Source organism: Physeter macrocephalus, chromosome 14, assembly GCF_002837175.3.
Source record: "Physeter macrocephalus isolate SW-GA chromosome 14, ASM283717v5, whole genome shotgun sequence".
In the NCBI taxonomy this organism is placed as follows: domain Eukaryota; kingdom Metazoa; phylum Chordata; class Mammalia; order Artiodactyla; family Physeteridae; genus Physeter; species Physeter macrocephalus.
Window position 1 is genome coordinate 104183274 of NC_041227.1, and position 6937 is coordinate 104190210.

Genomic DNA, 6937 nt, shown 5'->3' on the forward strand with positions numbered 1-6937 from the left:
GTATTCCATTTCCAACTCACACATGTGCCGGTGAATGGACAGAAGCTGCAGGAGGGCTGTGTTTTGCCTCTCCGGGGTGAGGCTACGGCTTATCCCGGGATGCCGTTTGCTGGGTTAGCTTTTCAGAAGAGCCATTTTCCCAGCACCGATCCTTTCTATCATCTACACTTATATTTCACATTTCCTTGCCTTCTGTCATGCTGTTCCATATGGTAGGAATGCTTTTCCTTCTCATTCACTTTTTTTTTTTTTTTTTAATGTGGTTAAATATTCCTGCTCACTAGCTCCTCTGGAGAAAAAGCTGATTGCAGGGCTTGGGCAGGGAAAACACAAAGTGAACCTGGAAGAGTTCTGAAAAACTTTTTATTGGGAAATAATTTCAAACTTACAAAAAGTTGCAATAATGAAAAGAGTGCAAGAGACACCCGTATACTCTTTACCCACATTCACCTATTGCTAACGTTTTATCCCTTGCTTAATCACATATGGGCTCTCTCTTTCTATATAATTTTTTTTTCTGAACCATTCCATGGTTTTACACATAATGGACCTTACCCCTAAGTACTTCTGTGTATATTTCCTAAAAATAAAGTTAAGCTCTTACACCACAGTCGAATTATTAACTTTCTACACTTACACTTATATAATACTTTTATTTAATTTACCATCCATATTCCAATTATGATCTGATTATGTCCTTGAGAGCATCTTCACTCCCAGGACAAGGCCTAGTCTAGGGTCAGATGTTGCGTTTAGTTGCTGTGTTTCTTTAGTCTCCCTAAATCTGGACCATTTATATAGCTGGCTTTTTAAAAAAAATTACAGACCCCTGCTTTTTTTTAAAAATATAACACTCTTCGTTTTGTGTTTGTCTGATGTTCTCCGTGATTAAATTGAGATTATGCGTTCTCAGCTGGAATACTGCTGAGGCAATGTGTCCTCAGGATATCATATCTAGAGGCACATGACAGCCCTCTGTGCCTCATAGATGATGTTACTTTAGATCACTCAGTCAAGACATTGCCTAGTTTCTCCATCATATAATTACTGTTTTCCCCCTTGCAACTAATAAGAAGTCTGTGGGGAAACACTTTAAGACCATTCAAATATCCTCCTCCTCATCAAAATTTCCCTCTAGATTTAGCATCTATTGAAGGTCTGATGCAGTCTTTATGGTGATGGTGGAAACATCTCTGCACAAGAAAGTCAGGATGGGAATGTATCAAAGAAGATGGGAATGTATCAGAAGAACACAGGAGCCAGCAAATGGCCAAATCCGGAACAATCTAAGCATCAAAATAAATAATGATAATAATAAATTATAAGCTCTTGGGAATACCCTGGTGGTCCAGTGGCTAGGACTTGGCGCTTTCACTGCCATGGCCCGGGTTCAACCCCTGGTCCGGGAACTAAGATCCTGCAAGCTGTGCAGCACAGCCAAAAAAAAAAAAAAAAATTATAAGCTCTTGAAGCAAAGGAAGAATCCATGAAGACATAAGTAAATGAATTAGTGTATCCTGCTGCTCCTTTAATTCTCAGTTGCGCTTTCTGGGGAAGCAGCCCTGCAGTGGCAGCTGTGTCCCTTTATGCTGTCACACCAGCTGTGCTGCTCCTTTGACCAGCCACCATCAGGTGACAGTTCCTAGACTAGGGAATGGAGCTGAACTGAGCCCTGGGCTCTACCTCCCCCTACCCCAAAGGGAGCAGGCCCTGCAGCCTCAAGTGTGGGACCTGGGCTGAAGGTCTGGACCCTAGGAACCCAGTCCTGTCAGGGTTGTCTTGCCACGAGGGGCTCAGTCCTGCCCCTTGGGGAGAGGTTTCTATCTTCCTTTTTAAAGAGACACCTGGTGAGTGAAATCTCCCTCCAAGATGTCACTCAGCCCTTTAGGGTCCTCCACCCACCACCCTGGAACTAGCTGTGGTATAACCCCAGGGAGGCTCTTCCGCTGAAGAATAAGACATTTTTGCCATTTCTCCTAGTGCCCAGAGCCCGGCTCAGGGGCTGAGGAAGTAGTGCCAGATCCCTCTCCTTCCTTTCCTGGCCATTTACTGGTGCAACAGAGGTTCCCTCACCCGAAGCACGAAGAAGCCCTCCCCAGAACTGCAAGGTCCAAAGGCTCCTTCTCCACCCGTGGCCCTGCTTCCCAAGTCCCCCAGGAATATGCATCCTGCCCCATCCCCAACCTCTTCCATTGATCTTCTTCACTGGAGAGAGCCAGATCTGAACATCTGGATGAAACTGATTGCAGGCAGACCTCCTTGGAATTAAAGGAATGACAATAAGTAAAACAGGCATCATCCATTAAGTGTATTAGAGTGACGAGGAACAGACTTTGCAGCCAGACCACCTGAGTTCCTCTCCTGCCTCTGCGAAGAAACTTGGGCAAGTTACTTAATCTCTCTGTGCCTCAGTTTCCTAGTCTGTAAACAGGGCCTAATGGTAGTACCTAGCACAGGGCCGTTGAGGAGTAAATGAGTTAACAATGTAAATGTTAACTGGTATTATGGGTTTAATTTATAATTATTATAATTGTTATCTCCAGGGGTATAGTGAAGTGCATGGGCTCTGGAGTCACAGGCTGGGTCTGTGTCTTGGTTCTATCACTTATTGCTGGACCTTGGTAACTCTTTTGACCTCCCTGTGTCTGTTTCCACATCTGTAAAATAGAAATGGTAATAACGCCTGCCCCTTGGTGTTTTTCTGAAGGCTAAATGAGCTAAAATGTGCAAAAATACTCAAAACAGGGCTAGACATTGTAAACATTCAAGAAAATTTATCATTTATTATTATTATTTTTAACTTAGTGGGGAGAAAGGTGATATTCTTGTCATCATTTTAGAGATGAGGGACTCAGAGAGGTTAAGTAATTCACCCAAGGTCACCCAGCTTGTAAACAGATACAGCTGAGATTTATTTGTACCCTGGTCTGACTGGCACGAAGGTCTGGGCGCTTAGCCACTACGCTATACTTAGGGGGTTTAGAGGGAGTTTAGGAGGAAGAAGGAATCTGCTGCTTCAAGCTGGGATTGAACATTTAACCTCTGTGAATGTTTAACTCCAGGCTGGCTTTCCCCAGGAGCTGGTCTGGTGCAGGACCAGGGGACCTCACTGCCTCAAACTCTTGGTATTGTCAAGAAAATAAAAATAAATGTTAATATTCTATTTTTAAATTCAAGCTTGTGCCTTCTCCGCAGATTCTTTAGTGTGGTGTTCCGGGCCATCCACAGTCACGCCCTCCTCACCTTTCCAGCTTCATTTTGCTACGTTACCCACCACCCACCCTGCACTCTGGCCACAGTGGATATTTACCCACATCCAAATATGCCTCAACATTCCCTCCTCCGTGCCTTTGCTTATGCTGTGCCCCCAGATGGGAATGTCCTTATCCCCAGTTAAAATCTTTTTCATTTCCTGCCTCTTTTGCACAGCGCAAAGGTGCTCTTTCTGACCGGTCCTCCGAGAGAATTAACCTTTTCCTTCCTGGACAGCCCCAGAGCCCTCTGCCTACACCTTGATTTTAGTAAGTGTCACACTCTGCCTTGTATTATTTTGCTAGCTGCTCCATATCCACCTTGTCCTTAGATCTGGAGTGGGGGTGAAGAGGGGCTACATACTGTTCCTCTTTGGGGTCTCAGTATGAGTACACGGGAAGTCAACAAAAATGGTCATGCAACTGGATTGAAATAGTCTAAGTTAGACACAATTATGGAGGAAAGTTACTTATATTTAACTTTCCTCTTTGCAGTCATATATAATGATTTTTGGTGGGGGTGGGCCACACTGCTCAGCACGTGGGATCTGAGTTGCCCCGCCAGGGTTCTGCCAGGGATCAAACCTGTGCCCGCTGCAGCTGGAAGCGTGGAGTCTTAACCACTGGACTGCCAGGGAAGTCCCCATACATAATGATCTTGAAAGCTATATATATATATGTGTGTGTGTGCGTGTGTGTGTGTGTGTGTGTGTGTGTGTGTATGATTATAAAGGAATGTATGTTCAGTGTAGGAAGTTTGGAAAATCTGGGAAAATATGAAAAACACTAACAGTAAAAGTTATCTATAAAACCCTCACCCAACAGTTGTTAACATGTTGGCATGTTTTTTTCTATGTTTATAACTAACTAAATAAAAATTACTAAATAGCCTCACATTGCATATACTGTTTTGTAGCCTTCCTTTCCCATAACATATTTTGAATATTCTAATAGACATTTAATATTCTTTAAAAACAACTTTAATGGTGGCACAGAGTTCCATTTATCTACACCTAATCTCCACCCCACCACCTTGTACAGGACAAGCTGATAGCCTCTGAACAGAAAGGCAGGACCCCTGGAGCCTTACAAACAGTTACCAATGAAGGGAAGACACATGGTTTTTGTAAGGGCAAACCAGGCATGTCTCACCACCTGTCAGAAGTCAGTTATTTGGCAAATATTTACTCACTCTTGGGTCAGCCAGGCCTTGGGCTGGGAGGTGCGGGCACTGAGACAGAAGACACCCCCTACCTCCCAGGAGCTCATTTAGAGACCAGCTACAATACCATGTGCTTTATACAGGCTGGCAGGATGGACATAGGGACGGCATGGGAACAGTTTGTTACGCAAGGGCAAGAGGGTTCAAAGGAAGTGCCACAGGCGTGACCTTGGCAGGGGCACTCTGGGAAAGGGTAAGGGTCCCAGGGAATCCTTCTCTCAGGTGGGAGTCAGACTGGCAATCCCACAGGCATCCATTTAGTTATTGTCCTAGAAGGGGGTCATTTACTCATTTTGGGGGGCCACTGTTTCCATGTTTCACCCATGTGTTCTTTCAAAACGCTGAAGTGAAATTACCAATTCTTTAAACGTTTTCTCTGAGTTTCTTAGTCAAATCAGTGAAGATGGAGAAAGGGATAGGATGACGCAGATTATCTGGATGTTTACCCCACTTTCTTTCCCACTTTGGGCCTTGTTAAGGTACCTGTAGTGGTTCGAGGAGGGGAGGGGTCCCCTGATGGCTGGGACCATGTGGTTGCTTCCAAAACCTCAGCCACACGCTCTTGTCACCATTCAGGCCTGCCATTTGTCCTGGGCTGGGGAACTCCCCAAGGGAAACGTCCTGTTGGGGGAAGGGCCTCCCTAAGGCATTTAAATTTCATTCTCCCAGCCCTGGGGAGTCACCCACATCTTTTCAACAAGGCAGAGACATCACCAGTCTATGCTTTAGAAAATAACTGCAAGCATTGAGGAGGACGGATTGAAAGGCAGGGGACCTGGTGGCCTGAGTAATGCAGTGGGGAAAGAGTCCAGAGAAATTCAGGAAGTAGTAAGCCCAAGTTTACTCAGGGGTGTGAACGTGGAGAGGAGAAAGGCAGTGTGTGAAGTTGGTGGCTTGAGTGAATGGGATGTGCCCCCTCCCAGGACAGAGACTTCTGGACACAGACTTCTGGCACAGGAGATGCAGAGATGAAGGGTTCCAGACCAGCCATGCTGAAGGTGAGGCAGTTGTGGTGCAGCCTGTCCAATCAGGAGTTCAAGAGAGGGGGCAGGTGCAGGAATGGGCCATCAACACACTCTTTATTTTTTTTTTTAATTTTTATTTTTTTTGCGGTACGCGGGCCTCTCACTGTTGTGGCCTCTCCCGTTGCGGAGCACGGGCTCCGGACGCGCAGGCTCAGCGGCCATGACTCACGGGCCCAGCCGCTCCGCGGCATGTGGGATCTTCCCGGACCGGGGCACGAACCCGTGTCCCCTGCATCGGCAGGCGGACTCTCAACCACTGCACCACCAGGGAAGCCCAACACACTCTTTATTATACCAATACCAGCACTTATTGAACACTTAAGGTGCAAGGCACTGTTCTGTGCACTTCACGTGTGAATTTGTTTAATTCTCAGCACAGTCTTTTGAGGTAGGCACTGTTGTGAGCCCCAAATACAAATCAGGAAACAGGCACGGAGGGAGTTAAGTAACCTGCCCAGAGTCATGCAGCAGCAGGTGGCACGGTCAGGGCTTGGTACCCACTCTGCTCTCTTCCCTCCGTGAGAGCACCCTGGGAATTGCAGGATTTATGGAAAAGTGAAGAGGACTGTGCCCTGGCAAAGCCCCTGAGGCAGGCAGAGCTGAAGTAATGAAGGAGTTGGTGGGAATTCCCTGGCGGTCCAGTGGTTAGGACTCGGCGCTCTCACTGCCGAGGGCCCGGGTTCAATCCCTGGTCGGGGAACTAAAATCCCACAAGCCGTGTGGCATGGCCAAAAGGAGAAAACAATGAAGGAGTCGGTAGGAAGATCAAGAGGATAGGAGGCCTTGGGGGTGAGAGTCCCCTCAAGGAGGAGCTAAGGGCATCGCAGGTGACAAGCGGGCCCAAGGGTGAGGTGGGGAGGAGGCCAGTGGGTTGGAATAACTGGGAGCCGCTGGTGCCTCCTATGGAAAGGTGTCTCTGTTATGATGGGGAAGAAAGCTGGATTTCGAGGACTGAATGGGGACTGAGGAAGCAGAGAGAGGATGTAAGGTTGGTTTCTTCTTAGGGGAAGTCTCCTGATGAGTGGGCAAGAGAGAAATAGGGCAATGGCCTGAGGGTAGGTCAGGGTTGGGGTACGGGTGTCTTACCAGGGCACATTCTGTAGTGCTTGTGGGTATGAAGCGGGGCAGGCGGGGGGTGGGGGGAGGAGAGAAAGAACTGGTAGAGTTTCCTGAGGCAGGCAGGAGCGTTGGGCTTGAAAGCAAAGGGACATCTCAAGCTCTGAGATGAGCAGAGACAAGAGGGGCCCAAACCAGGGTAGAGCCAGGGAAACAAAGGATGGGGAGAGTGAGGAGGAAGGAACAGGACTCCATAACCAATAGACTGCAGGGGAAGGGACACTCCGGACTGAGGTTTCCAGCTGTGAAGCCAGGGTTGGGGTGGGGGAGGCTTGGGAAGGAAACGCTCCGGACCTCTTGCCTCCTTGCATTTGGGGTGTCCA